Source organism: Protopterus annectens, chromosome 13.part0 (genome assembly GCF_019279795.1).
Source record: "Protopterus annectens isolate FY-2018-M chromosome 13.part0, PAN1.0, whole genome shotgun sequence".
Lineage (NCBI taxonomy): Eukaryota > Metazoa > Chordata > Ceratodontiformes > Protopteridae > Protopterus > Protopterus annectens.
The window spans coordinates 709,416,140-709,437,091 of record NC_056747.1 but is presented as its reverse complement, the minus strand read 5'-3'; positions in this window follow the sequence as shown (position 1 = coordinate 709,437,091).

Here is a 20,952-nt window from a genome sequence, read left to right as displayed (position 1 = left end):
GCTGCCCGACTGTCCACCTTCGGAGGCAGTCGGGGGAAGATTATCTCTGTACCCGGAAGCCTGGCAATCCCTCTCTCAAAACAAATGGGTACAGTCAATCATATCCGAGGGTTACAAAATCCCCTTCATTTCCCCTCCGATTCAACCGCCAAGACCTCTCCCAGACATACCACCCGTTCAAAGGGGTCAGGCACAGCTAGAGATAAAAAAGCTGTTAGAAAAAAGAGTCATCCAGGCAGTCCCAGCAGACCAGCTAGGATCCGGAATCTACTCCAGGTTCTTTTTTGTACCAAAAAAAGACAGGAGACTGGAGACCCATTTTGGACCTCAGCAGACTGAACAAGTCTGTGCAGAAGACAAAATTTCGGATGGTAACGCTGCAGTCCATTTTGCCCTTCTTGGGCAGAGACAACTGGATGTGCTCGTTAGACCTTCAGGACGCGTACTATCATGTAAAGATACACAGGCGCTCCAGGAGGTTTCTCTGCTTCCGGCTGGGAGCCAGTCATTACCAGTTCAGAGCCCTGCCCTTTGGTCTCACCACAGCCCCCCGGGTGTTCACCAAATGTTTGGCAGTGGTCATGGCTCACCTGAGACAAAAAGGATTCCAGGTGTTTCCATATTTAGACGACTGGCTCATTACCGCTACCACCAAGCAGCATCTTATCATAGCCAGGGATTACACCATTCGCATTTGCAACAAACTAGGTATTTCCATAAATTTCGCAAAATCCTCCTTGTCGCCTTGTCAATGTATAAACTTCATAGGCGCCGTGTTAAACACCACAGAAATGTCTGCAACATTGCCACCTCAGAGAGTGACAGACATACGGCAGAATGTTCAGTTTCTGTTTCAGTCCAACAGAATTCAAGTCAAGTTAGTACTGAAAACATTAGGCCTCATGGCAGTGGCGATTCTCCTTCTCCCCTTAGCCCGCTTCCACATGAGAATTCTCCAGTGGATGCTTTTTTCTCAGTGGTCCTTTCAACAGCTCCCAATGACTCACAACATTTTGATAACCCCAACTTCCAAAAAACACCTCTCCTGGTGGATGGTCTCCCCTCAACTTCTTCAGGGCAGACCCTTTGTTCTTCCCCCTCCAGTTGCCACGGTGACAACGGATGCCTCCCTGATCGGGTTGGGGGGGGCACTATCAGGGCAGGACTGTCCAGGGCACATGGCAACAATTAGAATACCACCTGCACATAAATGTCCTGGAGATGAGAGCAGTGCTTTTATCGTTGCAAGCCCTTCAGGACTCTCTTCCCACTATGACTATAGCAGTTCAAATGGACAATATGTCTGTAGTGTGGTACATAAACAAGCAGGGCGGAACAAAGTCCTACCCCCTATGTCGAGAAGCACTCAGACTTTGGCAGTGGGCGATCTTCTCTCAACGGTTTCTGATAGCAACGCACATCCCCGGGAGGTCCAACGTCATAGCGGACAGACTGAGCAGAACAATTCTCATGCCTCACGAGTGGTCTCTAAATCAGGCGGTAGCAGAGAGAATTTTCCAGAAGTGGGGTCAGCCTTGCTGCGACCTTTTCACAACACCTCAAAACAGCAAGTGCCTCGACTTCTTCACACTCTTCCCTCTACCAGGCCATCCCCCCAGAGACGCTCTTGTCCACGATTGGCCTCGGGGTCTTCTATACGCTTTTCCCCCTTTTCCATTGATTCCGCAGTTAATTCAGAAAGCAACCGCATTGAGATCCAAAATGATCCTCATTGCTCCGTACTGGCCTCGACAAGTATGGTTTCCGTTCCTGCACCGTTATCTATTGGAACAGCCCTGGCATCTGCAACCATTTCCAGACCTTTTGACCCATCTGACGGGCAAGCTGCACCAGTCTCTTCAGTCCCTCAACCTCACAGCTTGGTTGCTCCACTTCTAACCATAGCCAGGCTTTCCTTTATTTCTCTTCCTGTCCGTGATATAAATCTTGCCTCCCATAAGTCCAATACTAGGAAGACTTATGCGAGTAAATGGAAGCGTTTTTCGTTCTGGGCAGAAGCTAGGTCCTTAGATCCTTTTAATGCACCAATTCATAAAGTTCTAGAGTTTCTGGCAGAGCTTTTTCATTCAGGGTCTTTGTCGGCCACTATCAGAGTACAACTAGCGGCCATTGCCAATTTTCATGTAGGGCTCTCGGAAACCAATATTATGTCGCATAAACTCTGTAAAGCTTTTCTCAAGGGTATCTTCTTGCTCAGACCTCCCATTAAGGATCCTCCTCCACAATGGGATCTAAATTTGGTGTTAACTTCATTAATTCTCCCTCCCTTTGAGCCTGCAGCTTCTTGTTCCCTCAAGCTTCTCTCTTGGAAAACTCTGTTTTTGTTGGCTATAACATCTGCCAGAAGGGTGTCGGAACTTCAGGCCTTGTCTGTCCGTCCCCCTTATCTGGTTTTTCATAAAGACAGGGTAGCTCTCAGAACGAATCCTTCTACCAAAAGTTTCTTTTGAATCAAATCTGAACCACACTATTGACTTGCCTGTTTTCTTCCCAAATTATTCAAACAGGGCTGAACTGAAACTACATTCCTTGGATGTTCATCGTCAACTGCAGTATTATCTAGACAGGACAAAACAATTCAGAAAGTCAGAACAGCTCTTCCTCTCTTATGCTGAAGGAAAGAAAGGACTTCCAGTATCAAAGGTAACTCTTTCCAGATGGTTAGCATCCATCATTACCTTTGTCTACGAGTTGAGACACAAACAACTTCCTTCAAGACCTAAGGCTCATTCAACCAAGGGCACTATCAACCTCAACAGCCTTTCAAGCAAGGTTACCATTAGATGCCATTTGTGCAGCAGCTACATGGGCTTCTCAACATACTTTTATTACCCATTACAAACTTGATATAGCCTCCAGAAATTGAGCTGACTTTGGTTCCACCGTACTCAGGAGTCTGTTCCGTTGAGCCACCCAGGACCAAGGTACTAGGAACGCTGTCCCATCCAGCAAGAATGAAGGCGAGAATGACAACTTAACATTTAGAAGTTATGTACCTACCATAACGTTCCATGTTAGTTGTCTTCTTCTCGCCTTCTTTCTTGCATCCCTCCCTCCTGCCCCCTAGCCTGGACAGACTTGAAGGTCTCTGAGTCCTTTTCCTTCATGATACATAGTTATTCAGGGTTACCTGTATCATGAGTGTTACCAGCAGGGAGACCGTATTTTTATATAATGGCTTATTTTTTGGTAACAATAAAACTATACTATGTGTTAGCTGTCAACGAGATCTGGGGAGTTAGCGCATGGTATTGTGGGATGTAGGGCTGCCTCGAGCCGGTACAAATAGCTCTCGAGCTATAGTATAGGCCGAGTCGGAGCCGAGGATCGGCTCCGAACCCACCCCATCCAGCAAGAAAGAAGGCGAGAAGAAGACAACTAACATGGAACGTTATGGTAGGTACATAACTTCTTATTATTTCTCGTCCTTTTTCTTCACTTTCTACCTTTAATAGTTGTTAGTTATTACCTGTGTGATTGTTGTTGACTACTTGATCCCCTATTCCACTTTTTTAGGATTGTAAGGCCCATTTTAGTTAGATTGCCGTAGTTGCCCGTTTAAATTAGAGGGCCTTTCCTCCCTGAGTGCTAGTCCTTCTTCCTTTTAAAAAAAAAACTTTTTCTTCTCTTCATAACTTTGGTGTTAGTTATAGTTAGTGTTGTTGTTATTGAAAATTGTTGTTAGCCTTATTTTCTTGTCAGCATGTCCAAAGAGAAAGACAGAGAACATAAGGAACACCACCCTTCGGGGTTCAAGAAGTGTGACAAGTGTTCACAAAAAAAATGTCACTGACTGACAGTCACAGTAGCTGTGTGTACTGTCTGGGAGAGGCTCACTTACAAGAACCCTGTACATTTTGCCATGCCTTCAGTACTAGGGTTCTTAATGAGAGGAAACGTAAATTAATAGACAGGGGTCTTATGAGTAGTTACTTCCAGAAACAGCTGGAACTTGGTCAGACAGCTCCCAAAACTGTGAAGAAAAAATCTTTGGTTCCTGCGTCGGAGCCATCTTAAAGCGACGAAGCCAAGGAGTTCTGGCTCTGATTCCTCTTCTTCTGTCTCAGTGCCGTTGTTTTTTTCCATGCCGAGGCAACCTTCGGTTCAGTTATCGACCCTGTTTTACCAATGTTGAGGTCTCCTATTTTAGAAAGGAGGAGATCCTTCTGTCTCCACCTGTTCCTCCAGGACACTTTCAGATGAAGACATTGAGCGGGTAGTGAAGAGGTTGCTCTGTGTCCCGGCTCTGGCTAAAAAGTTAGCTCTTCCAGACCCAAAGGCTTTGGAGTCGTCCCATCTACAGACTACTGCTCCTCCTCCGACTGCTTCGCTCTCGGAGCCAAACACTTCGGGTTCTTCTGTGTTGGATCTTTCCGTTCCGAGAATTTTTCCTGCTTCCTCAGAACCGATAACTCTATCCTCAGCGGCTTAGTCTGGAGCCGAGGGATCTGGGAGCTGACGCTCTCGAGTCAACTCTGAGAGGGATATAGTCACCCCGTTTTTTCTTCGGAACCGACCCTCCCTCTCAGTGCTTCGGCTCAACTGAGCTTGGTTCCCACGTCTGCTTCGGAACCTGTCCCTGCTGCTCGGAGTTGACCTTCCATCTCCTCGGAACAGAGGTCATCTTCGGAGCAGGGTGGAAAGGCCTTCAAAGCAATAGAGAAAGCTTTGTCCAGTGCCAAAGCCCTGCCTTTGGACCTGATGTCGCACCAGCAACTGGCAGCAACCTCTTCTCCCCCACCACCCCCTCAGCATAGGGAACCAGAGACTCAACAGCCCTCATTGGAGGTGTCCCCTCTTCCGAGACCTCCCCAGATTATCCCACTGGAGAGCTTCCTCGGAAGAGACTTTGTAAGAGAAAGCACACTGACTCACCTGAGTTTGTCACGTCAGACACTGCTTTGGATGAGTCAGAAGGGTCTCCTAGATCCCCCTCTGAGGATGTCTCCTTTTCTGACATCCTTGAAATCCTTAGACAGAGGCTTGATTGGAAGACCTTTAACCCTACTGAGGACAAATCAATGTACCTTGAGGTCTTTGGTTCCTGACCGTCCACCTCCTGGGTGACACTGCCTTATGACCAGCTCTTAGGGGTCATATCCCAGAAAGCCTGGACCTCCCCGGACACAGCCTGCCCCAAGGAGGCCAAACAAATTTATGACTGCTTCGGAAGATAAGTCCTTTCTTTCTAAGGGAGTTCCTGTTGATGCTATGGTGGTAGCTGTGGCCATGAAAAAGGAGTTGTCCAAGACATCTTATAATACCCATCCTCTTAATAAGGAGTCCAGGACGATGGATAGGTATGGAAAGCGTACCTTCTCTTCAGCGGCATTTACCTTAAGATCGCTGAAATATCTGTCCCATTTTACTAGACTTCAAAGGGATCTCCTGAAGGAGCTGGGATACACCCTTCAGGGTTCAGTAGCTTTGGATCCATGGACAAGGAATCTGCGCAGCTCTCCACCCTTACATCTATAGCTAACTCCTCCATGAGGCTGATTTCCTATGCAGCAGATGGCACGAACAGGGCAGCCGCAGCAGGAATTTCTCTCAGGAGACATTCCTGGATGCATCTATGTAACTTCAGGAATCCTTTACATCTTCCTTTACCAATGCCCCCTTTGATAGTTCAACTATCTTTGGACTGCAGGTAAAAGAGACTTTAACCAGGTGCGAGCAAGAAGAGAAACCCTTATCTGCTGTCGGTGTCTGTTTCTCCCTTCCTTCTAGACCCTATCCCAAGGGTCAAACAGGAGGGAAAATGTGGTTTCGTAAATTCCAAAAGGTTTCCCTCAGGCACAAGGTCAACCCTCCCCTAGAGGCAGAGGGGGAGGTTATAACAGAAGACCCCACCCTCGAGGCAGACGAGGTCCACAAAATCAGGGAGATAGAGATACTTTCTCTGATCGTCCCTTCCATTGCCCCTGAGGGGTTGCCCGACTGTCCGTCTATGGAGGCAGTCGGGGGTCATCTTTCACTATACCCAAGCGCCTGGCTACACATTTTCCAAGATCGTTAGGTACAAACCATAATATCCAGAGGATGTTATGTGATCCTATCTCGCCTACATTCTGACTGATGAGTTCGGAGCCGATCCCTCGGCTCCGACTCAGCACGCTTATGCCAAAGAGCGAAGTCTCTTATTGGCTGAGCTTACTATATCCCAGGATGCACCACTACCAGTTCCCCAGATCTCGTTTGCCGCTAACTAGCAAAGACGTGGTCTCGAGCTGGCTGAGCTAAGTAGTATCTTTTCACTAACTTTTTCTGTCAGAAATTTGCTAATTCTTTAACAAAAGCTGTTTTAACGGCTACTCTGTGCTGTTGTGTGTGTTTTGAAAATTTTTTGTGAAAAATTTGTGTGTGATTGGTGTTTGTTCTGGCTACAGGCCCCCTTGATCTGTAGGGCCTTCCCTGTCAGTCAATCCCTTTGAACCTTTAGGGGTTCTTGGATTCCCTTAGATATATTTACTGTTGTATGTCTTCAGTTGGCCTTAATTTTATTGCGGGCTGTCATTCTTAACGGCAAGTTAATCTTTGTAGTGTCAGTCTATTTCAAAAGAGTGTTGTCTGTGAGAGAGTTACTCAGTTCTACTTATAATGTCTCAGGCTCCTAGGCCTTCGGGCTTTAAAAAGTGCTCTAAATGTAGTTTTAAAATGTCTATCACGGATGACCACTCTCTCTGTGTATATTGTTTGGGCGCCAAACATTTGCAGGAGTCCTGCAGCGTGTGTCACGCTTTTTCCTCGAGGGTCCTCCAGGAGAGGAAAAATAAGCTTATATTGAAAGGCCTTATAAAACCCTCTTTTGAAGAAGCTTTAGCATCCTCTCCTTCTCCTGCTAAAAAGAAAAGGGCGTCGGCTCCGACCAGTCCGTCGGACCCAACCGCCAAAAGACATAGACAGGCTTCTCCTTCGGCTCCAAGGACTTCGGAGCCGAGGGCGGAACGGTCTGCCTCGATGCCTCCAGTCTCGACTCCCCTGGTTTCGGAGCCGATGGCTGGGGCATCGAGAGGCGGGTCACCTTCATCGGCTCCACTGATCTCGGAGCCGATGAAGGTTGTCCGCTCAGACGCTTCCTCCTCGGCACCTAAGTCCTCCTCAGCACCGATGGAAACTGGTTTGTGCATTCCTTCGGCGCCGATAGTTATCGAGTCGCCTCGGAGCCGGTCCCCTAGCCCCTTGGGGCCGTTGGAGAGGCCAACTCGAACCCGTTCAGTCTCCTCTAGGTCATCGAGGATGTCAGATTCGGACATAGACAGGGTGCTCGAAAGACTGTTCCAATCCCCAGTCTTTCAAAAATTTGTTTCGGCTCCGACCCAATTGGCTTCGGAGCCGATAGCCCATTCCATTGCCATTCCTCCTCCGACCGCTTCGGCTCCGTCGGAGCAGGTGCTGTTGGAGCCGGTGGAGATCCTAGGGTCGGCTCCGACCCTTACTCCAACCCCGGCCTTCGGGTCCGAGTTTGGCACGCGGACTTCTTCGGCCGGACCCGGGGGTGACGTTTCGGGACCAATGTTGTCGGTTCCGAGCCTCCCTCTTGGTGCTTCGGCTGCGGGACTTCCGTCTGCTATCATGGCTCCGGGGACCGGACACTCCCAGGATTCTGGGGGTCCGGCTTTCAGAGCTATGAGGAGTGCCTTGGCCAAGTCTTCTTCGGCCATCTCTACGGCTTTACCGGCACCTTCCCTGGGCGTGGAGACTGGGTCTTTGGCAGTTCCCCTGTCCCTAGGCAGCGGGGGCCTGAGGTTACCCCCACTGGGGGTTCCCCTCCTCCTGAGGGTTCTTCGGAGTTGTCTTGGAGGAGCCCCAAGGAAGAGATCGTGCAAGAGGAAGCACGTGGACTCCCCCGAGTCTCTTACATCGGACACTGATCTTGATGATGCGGAGGGGTCCCCAAAGTCGTCCTCGGATGATGTCTCATTCGCAGACATTTTAGAGATCCTTAAACAACGAGGCGGCTGGATATCCAAACCCCCCTCTGCTGATGAGTCAGTGCTTCGCAAGGCCTTTGGGGCGCAGCCCTCCGCCTCCTGGGTGTCTCCGCCCTTGATGAGCTCCTGGACTTAGTTTGTCGGAGGGCGTGGGAACATCCAGATACTGTGGAACCAGTGCCTTCTCGCCCTAACAAATTTTTGTCTGCCCCACCCGAGAAGGAGTTCTTGACAAAGGCGTGGCTGTAGATGCCATGGTGGTGGCATCTGCTACACAACAGGACTTGGCAGAGGCTTCAACGTCCGTCCATCCTCCTAATAAGGAGTCTAGGAGCATGGACCGTGCAGGAAGCGCACCCTGACTTCAGCGGCCTTTACACTAAGGTCCCTGAACTATTTGGCACATTTTACCAGGCTACAGAGGGATCTGGTCAAGGAGCTGTCAGATTCCCTCTCAGGTAACCTACCTGAGCAGCTAGCCCAGTCGGTTAGCTCTCAGTTGGCTATCCTTACCTCGATTTCTAACTCGTCCATGAGGCTCATTTCATATGCGGCGAAGGGGGCAGAGCGGCAGGCACAGGCGTAGCTCTACGGAGACAAGCCTGGCTCCGTTTGTGTCATTTCGCGGAGGCCTTCAAGTCTTCCTTCGCCGGCGCTCCCTTTGATGGGTCCTCTTTGTTCGGACCTAAGGTAAAAGACACTCTTACCCGCTGTGAGCAAGAGGGAAAAACTTTATCTGCCGTAGGTGCACGTTATTCCACTCCCTTTCGGCCTTATCCCAAGGCTAAAGGAGGAGGGAAGATGTGGTTCCGCAAATCACGGAAGTTTTTTCCTCAACAGCAGGAAGATTCCCCTTCCAGAGGCAGAGGACGGGGAAATTTTTCTGGGAGACGCCGTCCCAGAGGCGGCAGAGGGCCCCGCAATTCTGGAGACCGCGAGTCCTTTCGTGGCTCTTCAGTCTCCCACACTTCATGAGGGATTGCCAGGCTGTGCTGCTCCGGAGCCAGTCGGGTGCCGTTTTGCCAAGCACCTAAAAGCCTGGGAGTCTATCACTCAGGACAGATGGGTGCTTCGGATTATTGCCGGAGGTTACACCATTCCCTTCACACACTCACCCCCACCGTCCAAAAAATCCCGGACCCACCACCCAGTCAAAGGGAAATTGCAGCCAGAAGCTTCAAAGCTGCTAAAAGGAGTCATCCAACGGTCCCCACAGACCAGATCGGATCCGAAATTACTCAAGGTTCTTTTTAGTGCCAAAAAAGACAGGGGACCTGAGACCAATATTGGATCTCAGCAAACTAAACCAGCCCGTCATGAAGTCCAAATTCCGAATGGTCACTTTACAATCCATTCTCCCATTGTTGGAGAAGGATGTTTGGATGTGCTCCATAGATCTCAAGGACGCCTATTATCACATACCGATACATCAGGCGTCCAGGAGGTATCTGCGCTTCAGCCTGGGAGACAGTCATTTCCAATTTTGTGCACTGCCCTTTGGTCTCACCACAGCCCCCAGGGTGTTCACCAAGTGTTTGGCAGTAGTGACTGCTCACCTGAGGAATCTCGGATTCCAAGTGTTTCCCTATCTGGACGACTGGCTCCTGACTGCCACCACCAGGCATCTACTACTAGACAACCTACAAGCCACCATCTCCCTGGGTGCTTCCCTGGGAATTACATTCAATTGGTCAAAGTCTGTCTTGCTGCCCTCTCAGCGCATAAGATTCATAGGAGCAGAGATAGACTAAAAATTGATGCGCGTCTTCCTTCCTACCGAAAGGATTCAGACTTTACAAGGTCAAGTCCAAGCCCTGCTTCCAAGATCTAAAGCCCCAGCCAGGATGGTTCTGCAACTTTTAGGTTCGATGTCTGCCACGGTTCTCCTAGTTCCACTGGCAAGATTGCACATGAGGATTCTTCAGTGGCTGTTATCGACACAATGGTCTTTTCAGAATCTCCCCCTCAATCATCTCATACTGATTACAGAAACGTGCAAACGGGACCTCCGCTGGTGGCTTCAGTCATCCAGTCTGAATCAGGGAAGACCTTTTGTTATCCCCCCTCCGGTGGCCACCCTGACAACGGATGCCTCCCAGACAGGGTGGGGGGGGGCATTGTCTGGGCAGGTTAGTTCAGGGTTCTTGGCTTCCAGGCGAAACCTTTCTCCATATCAATGTATTGGAAATGAGGGCTGTACTTCTGTCCCTACAGGCCCTCCACAAGTTTCTCCCTCAAGGCATTATCGCCATCCACACAGACAACATGTCGGTGGTCTGGTATCTAAACAAACAAGGAGGGACCAGATCTTACCCCCTTTGCAGAGAGGCCATGAGGGTGTGGGAATGGGCTGTGGCTACCAACCGTTTCTTGGTAGCGACCCACATTCCAGGGAAATCCAATATTTTGGCAGACAGATTAAGCAGGACAATTCTCTCTCCTCACGAGTGGTCCCTGAACGAAACAGTAGCAGCTCATGTTTTCAGAAGATGGGGGACTCCGTGCTGCGACCTGTTTGCAACACCACAAAACACAAAGTGCAAAAGGTTCTTTTCCTTGACTCCGCGTCAGGGGGAGGCAGCTACGGATGCTCTAGCCCAACCTTGGCCTACAGGACTACTTTATGCCTTTCCTCCGGTTCCACTCCTCCCCAAAGTCATCCAGAAAGCTTCCCAATTGGGGTCCACAATGATACTAATTGCTCCGCACTGGCCTCGTCAGGTATGGTTCCCCTACCTAAAGAAACATGCTCTGGACGGTCCTTGGTTTTTGGATCTAACTCCGGATCTGCTGATTCATCAGTCGGGACGACAACACCAGTCCCTTCACACTTTGAAATTAACAGCTTGGCTCCTCCACTTCCGACTTTAGTCAGAAATCACAACTTAGACCGGAAGTTATTCACATTTTATCTTCGCCCACAAACCCACCACTAAGAAATTGTACCTCAGTAAGTGGAAGAGGTTTGCTATCTGGGCTCAACTCAGGGGCTTAGACCCTATCACTGCCCCGATACCAGAGGTCTTGAAATTTTTAACATCCATGTTTACTCAAGGATCTTCAGTCTCTACTATTAAAGTCCAACTAGCAGCTATCTCCAAATTTCACGAATCCATGGATCCACCGTTGATGAGTAGCAGATTATGCAAAACTTTCATTAAAGGTGCTGTGCTATTAAGACCCCCAGTTTTTCATCCTGCCCTGTGATCTTGATTTGGTACTGTGCCTTAACATCTTCACCTTTCGAACCGGCTGCTACATGTGAGTTAAAATATCTGTCTTGGAAAACTGCCTTCTTAGTTGCAATTACCTCTGCAAGAAGAGTTTCAGAGCTTCAAGCCCTATCTATCAAACCACCGTACTTGATTTTTCACAAGGATAGAGTATCACTTAGGCCTAATCCATCCTTTGTTCCAAAGGTTTGTTCTAATCTCTGCCTCCAACAATCTCTAGAGCTACCAGTTTTCTTTCCAAAATTCTCAAATGAAGCAGAATACACCTTCCATAAATTGGATGTTCACAGGCAATTGCGCTTCTATCTAGACAGGACTCAACAAATTGAAAAACAGACCAGTTGTTTGTGTCCTTTTCAGATAATAAATTGGGTCAAACCATCACGAAAGCTACTATTTCCAAATGGATTAGAGATTGCATAACTCAGGCTTATTCCTCTTCAAATAAGCAACTTACAACATCTATCAAAGCTCACTCTACCAGAGCTATGGCTACTTCTACTGCTTTTCATTCCAAGCTCGCTATCTCTGAGATTTGTGCTGCGGCTACTTGGTCCAACCCGCACACTTTCATTTCCCACTATAAATTGGATGTGGCATCTAAAGGGCGAGCATCATTTGGTTCCACGGTACTCAGGAGTGTTTTCCAGTGAGCCACCCAGGATTCAGGTGCTAGGGACGCTGTCCCATCAGTCAGAATGTAGGCGAGATAGGATCACATAACATCTTTTAGTTATGTACTCACCATAACTTCAGATGTTTGGGATCCATCTCGCCACATTCCTAATACCCACCCTCCTTCCCCCTGCTTGGAGATCAGAAGAGATTGAACGGTTTTGAGTTCTACTGTTTTTTATCTTGTTTCATCTGACGATGTTATATAAGCAGCGTGTGTGTCTGTGTATGTATGCGGACAAACTAGATCTGGGGGACTGGTAGTGGTGCATCCTGGGATATAGTAAGCTCAGCCAATAAGAGACTTCGCTCTTTGGCATAAGCGTGCCGAGTCGGAGCCGAGGGATCGGCTCCGAACCCATCAGTCAGAATGTAGGCGAGATGGATCCCAAACATCTGAAGTTATGGTGAGTACATAACTAAAAGTTACCTTATTCCCTTTATTTCTGATCCCCCAGTAAACTGGTCTCTATCAGACATACCACCCATTCAATTAGACCGTGCAACATCAGCGGTCATCTTGTTGCTGCAAAAACGAGTCATCCAAGAAGTCCCCACAAAGCAAATAGGATCCGGAACTTACAATTCTTTTTAGATCCAAAAAAGACAGGGGACTGGAGATCAATTCTAGATCTCAACAAACTCAACAAGTCTGTAAAAAAATTGAAGTTCCGAATGATCACTCTGCAGTCGATATTTCCCTTTATCGGGAAAGAGAATTGGATGTGCTCAATAGATCTTCAGGATGTGTACTACCACATCAAAATGGACAGGCGCTCTAGAAGGCCCCTATGCTTTCGGCTGGGAGGCAGTCATTTTCAATTTTGAACACTGCCCTTTGGCCTCGCTACAGACCCCAGAGTGTTCACCAACTGCATGGCTGTAGTAACGGCTCACCTGAGACATCAAGGATTCCAGGTGTTTCCGTACCTAGGCAACTGGCTCCTCACTGCTGCCACCAAGCACCAACTAATCAGAACCAGGGACGAGACTCTATCCTTGTGCGCCAGGTTAGGCATTACAATAAACCTAAAAAATCAGCCTTATCTCCATCTCAGCACATTGTATTCTTAGACTCAGAAATAGACTCAACCACCATGACAGCAAAACTGACACCAGAAATGATCGAATTGTTACACGACCAAGTCAGATTTTTGCTGAAGAGAGACAAAATACAGGCCAGGATAGTCCTTCAGGTCCTAGGGACTATGGCTACCACCATTCTCTTAGTTCCCCTAGCTCGTCTGCACATGAGAGTACTTCAGTGGCTACTGTTTGCCCAGTGGTCCATGCAAGATCTCCCCGTCTCACCAAATACTCATCCCAAACTCCTGCAAGAAGGATCTAACATGGTGGTTACATACGGATCAACTTCACCTAGGTCGCCCACTTGTTCCCCCTCAAGAAAATGCAGTCTTGACCATGGACGCCTCCCAGATAGGGTGGGGGGCATTATCTGGGAATGATGGTCCAAGGTACTTGGCAGGAATCACGAGAACTACTTGCACATAAATGTTCTGGAAATGAGAGCAGTGCTATATGCGTTGCAAGCACTTCACAGTTCTCTTCCCACTGGGACAATTGCGATTCACTCAGACAACATGTCTGTAATGTGGTACATAAACAAGTAAGAGGGAACCAAATCCTACCCACTATGTCGAGAGGCACTAAAAGTATGAAAATGGGCGATGGACACTCAACGTTTTCTGGTAGCAATGCACATCCCAGGGAAGTCCAATATGATAGCAGACAAACTCAGTCGAGCAATTCTGATGCCTCACGAGTGGTCCCTGAATTCAGAAGTTGTAGAAAAGATTTTTCGCAAATGGGGCCAGCCTTGCTGCGACCTATTCGCCACATACATGAACACCAAATGCAGCAGCTACTTTGCCCTAATTCCCCGTCCAGGGATATCACCCAGGGATGCCCTGGTCCACAATTGGCCTGCAGGACTCCTTTATGCTTTTCCACCCTTTCCTCTCATTCCAAAAGTAAGTCAGAAAGCAAAATTGTTGAAGAGTACCCTGATCTTCATTGCTCCTTACTGGCCTGGCAAAGTCTGGTTCCCCTTCCTGTGGCCCTATCTCATGGAGGAACCATGGATTCTGGAACCATCTCCAGACCTACTGATTCATCAATCAGGGCAGTTCCATCCTACTATCCAAACCCTGAAATTGACAGCATGGCTGCTCCAGTTCCACGAATAGCAAGGTGTGTTTCCCTTTCTCCTACAGTCAAACATATTCTGATTTCTTCACACAAATCTTCCACCAGGAAATTATATTCCAGTAAATGGAAAAGCTTCTCCATTTGGGCAGCAAACCAAGGCATAGATCCTTACTCAGCTCCTATAGAGTCTATCTTGTCCTTCCTGGCATCTATTTTTCATGAAGGAGCTGCAGATGCTACTATTAGAGTTTAGCTAGCTGCCATCTCTAATTATCATTTTGGCTACATGGGAAATCCAATCATGTCCCACTCTTTATGAAAAACCTTTTTGAAAGGAGTCCTCCTTCTCAGACCTCCAATCAGGCAACCACCGGAACCCTGGGACCTAAACCTAGTTCTTACATCTTTAATTTCTCCAGCCTTTGAACCCTCTTCTTCATCGGATCTGAAATTCTTGTCTTGGAAGACATTGTTCTTAGTGGCTATAATGTCTGCTAGAAGAGTTTCTGAATTGCAAGCCCTCACCATTCAAACTCCTTACATTGTTTTCCATAAGGATAGAGTCTCACTTAGAACTAATCCTTCCTTTCTTCCTAAGGTATGTTCAGAGCATAATCTCAACACAACTATCGAACTACCAGTTTTCTTCCTGAATCATACTAATAAATCAGAATACAGACTACACCAATTGGATGTCCACAGAATTCTCAGGTTTTACCTGCACAGGACTAAAGAATTTCGAAAATCAGACCAATTATTTGTTTCCTTTTCAGACAAAACTAAAGGATTGCCTGTTTCTAAGGTCACCTTGTCTAAATGGCTTTCAGACTGCATTGCCTTTGCTTACAAAGCTGCTGGCAAACAATTACCAGCCAAAGTAAAAGGCCATTCAACAAGAGCGGTATCTCCTTCATATGCCTTTAGATCTAAACTCCCAATTGATACCATTTGTGCAGCAGTTACTTGGGCAAGACCTCATACCTTTGTCACTCATTATAAATTGGATTTGGCCTCCCGGGACAGGTCATCCTTTGGGTCCACTGTGCTGAAGAGTCTCTTCGCTTAAGCCATCCAGGATAAAGGTGCTAGGGACCCTGTCCCATCCAGCAAGAATTACGGCGAGATAGGACTACATAACATAAAGAAGTTATGTACTTACCATAACGTTCCATGTTTTTAGTCCATTTCGCCTACATTCCTGCGTCCCACCCTCCTTCCCCCTTCCTGTTTTCTGGAGGAACTAGTGGACTATCAATTATGCTGTCTGACCTGGTTGTAGTTGTCCGTCCACCTGGCATGGATATTAATACAGAGTATTCTGTTTGTATGGGCATAGTTATTGATAGTTACTATCATGTACCTATTTACTTTCTTGCAAATAAGATCTAGGGAATTGCCGTGAGGCACCATGGGATAAGGGTTAGCCTCGAGCCAGTAAAAGCTCTCAAGCTTTAGTATCAGCCCACCCAGCAAGAATGTGTGAGACATGAACTACAAACAAGAAAGGTTATGGTAAGTACATAACTTCTTTTTTCTCTCCACTAGAACAGTACCTTACTGTACTGTGGTGGTTTCACTTTCAAAAACTTTTATCCCACCCTGGAAAAGCATGCTGCAGTCTCTAGTTCACTGATGTAATCAAGGCCAATGAATACATGTAGTTTACTAGCCAATTCCCCAAACTGACATCACTACGACCATCCTAAAAATCCACCCATGCTATGATGTCACAGCTCCCTGGTCCTTCCCCTACCCATACAGAAAGTAAAGGCAAGAACAAGGAAACAGTACACGAGTCATGTCTCCTGATGTAAGCTGTCAATCACAGCAGATAGCTCAAATTACCCTTAGCGCTTTATAGCTAGGGGAGTTGGGTGTGAAAGGGGATGGGAGATGAGTCAAAGTAGTTCAGTTCAGGTTTCACAAAAGACTGCAATTTAGCCATTCTAAAAAGAAGCAGTTGCAAAAAGCACTTTGAAAGTCTGTTCTGTGTCATTTACACTGTTTTAAGTAGTCATCGAATGGAATGAAATGTTACTTATAACTAACTGACTGAAAGACAGCAGTGTATGCATGTAAAATCAATGCAGTGACAGGAGCTGTAGGAAGAAAGAGGCCAGCGTGATGTAATTTTTTACAGGCAAGCACTGCATTGTGGGATACCTAAAGGCAGACTAACAATCAGAATTACTTCAAGATGCCAGACCCCATTTGGTCATCCTCAGAAATTATGTATAAAAATATTTAAAAACCTATAAATAGTCCCAGAGTGGTGTTAGAATGTATGAAACACCAAACCATGATGAAATAAACATGTTTTTTGAGTCTGTGGATGCAGTTCTCCTTTAAAATGTTTTAGTCCCATTAGTCTTATACACAGGCCAGGCATAGTTTTATCATCTAGAGGAGAAGTAGTAGATAGCAATTAATAAAGAGCTGAAAGATTTTATCTATGAGGGGAAGATGGGAAGAGTCAAATGGGATAAGCTGATTCTTCCATTAGAACAAGGTGAATTGGGATTACCCATTTGAAGAGAGATTTCAGAGCTACACCGTTAGGGCTCCTATACATAGCATAAGCAGAAACCTATAATTCAAAGTGGAAAGGGATGATGATGATAAGACAAGGGGAAGCTCAAGAAAGAAGGAGAGACTTGGATTTTGGATGCAGATCTTTAAGGAGAATAACAGTAATCATACAGAATATTATATTCATAAAGTAGCAGAACGTATTCTAAGAACTAAGCCAATACAGGAATGGAGATTCTACCGATAGAGATGACTGCAATTAGGGATACAGACAATAGGCAAGAAGGGGCTGGAATTTATTGGAGAAAACTGGCAAAGGAACCAAGGTATTGGGAACAAATAACTAGAGAAAGAGAGGTAATATAATGGGGAGATGCCAAGAATTTATTTGGACTGCAGGTTAGTTTGCCTTCCCTATTAAGAATAGATATCAGAGTATAGGCAAATAGAAAGAAATAGGGACAGTCCTAAACAAAAGACCAGCACTGGTAGAGTTTGTAGTAAATTCTAGAACAGCAGATACCATTAAAAAAAGGAATAATTAGTGGAGCATATAAAATATTGCATGATAACTATAAGAATCAATCAGGGGATGTTAGAAAGGATTGGGAAGAAAGATTTGATAAGCAGTTCAGAAAGAAACGGGGGGGGGGGGATATATGCATGTCTCCCAAATATGCACCAGAATCTATAAGATTTAGGATTATTGCTTGGAAATGTTTACATAGATATTTTTATACCACAAGTAGACTCCAGAGAATTTTTCCTCAGGTAAGCGGCAATGTTGGAGGTGTGATGGGGAAGAAAGAGGTAATTCGGAACATATTTTCTGGGAGTGTAATGACTAGGCAGACTTTAAAAATTCCCTGCAAACTGTTAAATCAGAGATAATGGGTGAACAAATTGGTATAACTAGGGAAATGTTTTTTCTGAGCTATGATACAGAATCAGGATTGCCTAGACATAGTAAGGCCTTGCTAAGTCTAATTATGTTGAGAGCCAAAAAAGCAGTTTCTAGAAAATGGAACTCAAAGGTCTAAACCAGCTGTACTAGAAGTAGTGACTATAATAACAGTGAGAACAACTGTAATTGGGATCTTTAAAAGAGGTAGGAGCAAATTAAGTAGGGAAAATGGAAATTGTGTGAGCAATACATGCAGGGGATGAATGAGGTTTAAAAAATGGCAGGACTTGAATGAGCTATGTAATGTCTGACTGACAATGACTGAGTAGATTATAAGTGCTGTATAATGTTAGCAACTAGTATTACGTCATTGTGGTTTGTGATGTAAAATGCTTGCAGGTGAGATTATGCCAGTATAATTTGATCTGATGTTGTCAATCTTCATTCTTTCTTGGACTGTTGGGTTCGATTTAGATCCTCAGAACCAACTCTGCCATTATATCAAGCTCGCGCCAGAAAAACTCAAAACTCTTGAGCTAAGGCTACCCATACTGCCTCCATTCCCTTCCTCCAGATCTATATATATATAGGTTCATACTAGGCTATCTGCCCTAGGGCATTTATAAGCCTAGCCAGAGTGCGTTTGGCTTTCGCCACCCATTTAAAATTAATTTTGCTATGCCCTTTTTCGAGGTTAGTATACTGTGGCTCTGTCTAACAGTGACACAGAAGTGATACCCGGGGTAAACCTACGATCTCCCATCCACTCATCAAGATTCCTCTTGAAGAGAGTCAGTGAAGGACTCTGCCTAACCTGGACTGGGATTTTATTCCAGAGTGAAGGGAGCCTCTGGGTTATGAATCTGTCCCTCCAGCATGTCCTATTTATTTCAGTGCTGAGGTTCAAGTCTCTCGAGCGCGTAGCTCGATGGGATTTGGATTTTCTGAGGTGCAGCATGTCCATTAATTCCGGGTTGGACATGGCTTTATACGTCAGGCACAGATCGCCTCTGAGCAGGCGGTATGCCACTGAGTAGAGGTGGAGTTCCTTTAACCGGGCAGCATATGGCATCTGTTTAAGCCATTTGATCCTCTCGGTGAGGTACTTTTGGAGTCTTTCCAGTTGCTGCAGGTGTCTGGTAAGGTACATCCCAAAAGGGGCATTGTACTCAATTATGGGCCTGATGAGAGATGAGTAAAGAGGCACGATGACCTCCCCTGATCTAGATGTGAATCCCTTCATGATTAGGTGGGCTATATAACATGTTTTTCTAACCACTTTGGCCACTTGGTTGTCAAATGAGAGATTGCTATCAACTTGGGTCCCCAGGTCCCTAATTACTTCTTCTGTACTTAATGGATTACCACCTGTGTGGTAATTTGTGGGCACTTTGTTTTTGCCAAAGGGGGTGACTATACACTTTTTGGCGTTTAGCTTGAGGCCATGGCTCTGGCACCAGTTGTCTGTTTCTATGAGGCCCTTTTGGAGGATGCTTGTGTCTGCTGGAGAGTCGATTATGGCGCCCAGTTTGCAGTCATCTGCGAACTTGGTCAGCCACAGTCCTTCCGTGTTAGCCTGTACCTCCGAGAAATATATACCGAACAAGAGAGGTCCCAGGACTGAGCCGTGTGGGACGCCACTTGTAACTGGTTTGGAGTCTGACATGGCTCCAGCAATTCTAACCATGTGGGTTCTGTCCTTGAGACAGTTTGCAACCCATCTAGTGACATAGGGGTTTATATTTAAGCTGGTGAGCTTATCCATAATGCCCGAGTGGGGTATTGTATCGAAGGCTTTTGCGAGGTCCAGGTAGGCTGTGTGGACCACCTTCCCCTCGTCAATGGCCTTGGTGACTGTTTCAAAGAAATCGACCAGGTTTAAGAGGCAGGATCTGCCCTTAACAAAGCCGAACTGGGTAGGATCCAGTGTCTGTAGGTCCCCAATATCTTTATTTATGAGGTCCATGATGATCCTTTCCATAGCTTTGCAGACCAAGCTAGTCAGGCTTATGGGGTGATAGTTTCCAGGATCAGTTGAGGCACCACCTTTGTGGAGAGGGACCACTGTTGCTGTACGCCACTCTTTGGGTACATATCCTGTAGTAAGGCTGAGATTGAACAGTAGTTTTATGTTTGGGTTTAGCTCTTCTTGGAGTTCATGTAGGATGCAGCCTGGGACACCATCTGGTCCCATTGATGCTGTGTTTTTTGCTTTGGAGAGGGCGGCTCTTACCTGAGCATCTGAGATGTCAGGGGGGCAGCACTCTGCTGGGATAGATATTTGCCCTTTTTGGTGGGGGGGGGGGCGGGGCGTTTGTGCTGAACCTGTCAGCTAGGATGTTGGCAGTGTCTGTGGGTTTGGTGTATTATTTGTCATTTTGGACTAATTCTGAGCATATCTGGGAATTCCCACCCAGGTTCCTAACATATCTAAAGAAAGCCTTGTGATTATCCTTAGTGTCCTGTGCAATTTTTCTCTCGAAGCTGGCCTTAGACGATTTTATGAGTGCCCGTAGTTTTTTGCTAATACTGATCAGAGATGCCTTCCCTTTTTGGGATTTTGCTCTATCATGTAGTAGCTTCCTCCTTCTGTTGTATAGTTTGTTTATGGCTGGGGTCCACCAGACAGGACATCTGCCTTTGGAGGATTGGGTCTTGGTTTTATTTGGGATTGCATGATCCATGCATTCCTGAAGGTGTTCATAGAATGCGTTTATAAAGAATTCTGCGGTCTGGGCCGTATTTTCCACAGGCCCGGGAGCTTTGAAGGATTCCACCTCGGTTTTGCGGAGTGTGAAATTTGCTTTAGAGAAGTTTTTCACTGTGGTTTTCTGGGCAGGGGGTGGGGTCGGGATGTGAATATCCAGTGAGATTAGTTTATGGTCTGATCTTACCAGTGAGGGATACACTTCTGGTCTGGAGCATAGAGTCCCCATGTTGGTGATGATCAGGTCCAGTATCTTTTCCCCTCTTGTGTGAGTGGTAACAAGTTGTTCCATGGCATTTGAGTTTATAAATTGTAGGAACCTTTGGGCTAGGGTGTTGGAGCTAGAGTAATGCTCCCAGTCTATGTTTGGGTAGTTGAAGTCGCCCAATATAATGGTGTTTGGAGAGACCTTCATATTTTCCAGTGTTCTCAGGAAGGCCGAGTGGGGTTCCTGGGTTTGGGAGGGTGGTCTGTAGCAGGCTATAAACCGGAAGGCAGTTTTACCCACTGTTAGTTGCACATGGATAGTCTCTGATGCTTCGTGCTGTGCCACCAACCTGGAGGTGTGGGTATCTTTGACGAATATTGATACTCCCCCTCCTTTTGTGGTTCGGTCCAAGTTTTGGGGCTGAAAAACATGGTATGACGTATAACCTGGTACTGCTGGGGTGCTCTCGGGAGCCTTGAACCAGGTTTCTGTTACTGCACAGATATCGATGTTCTCCATGCTAAGGAGAGTTTCAAATGCATGCATCTTGAGGTTTAGACTTCTGGCGTTGA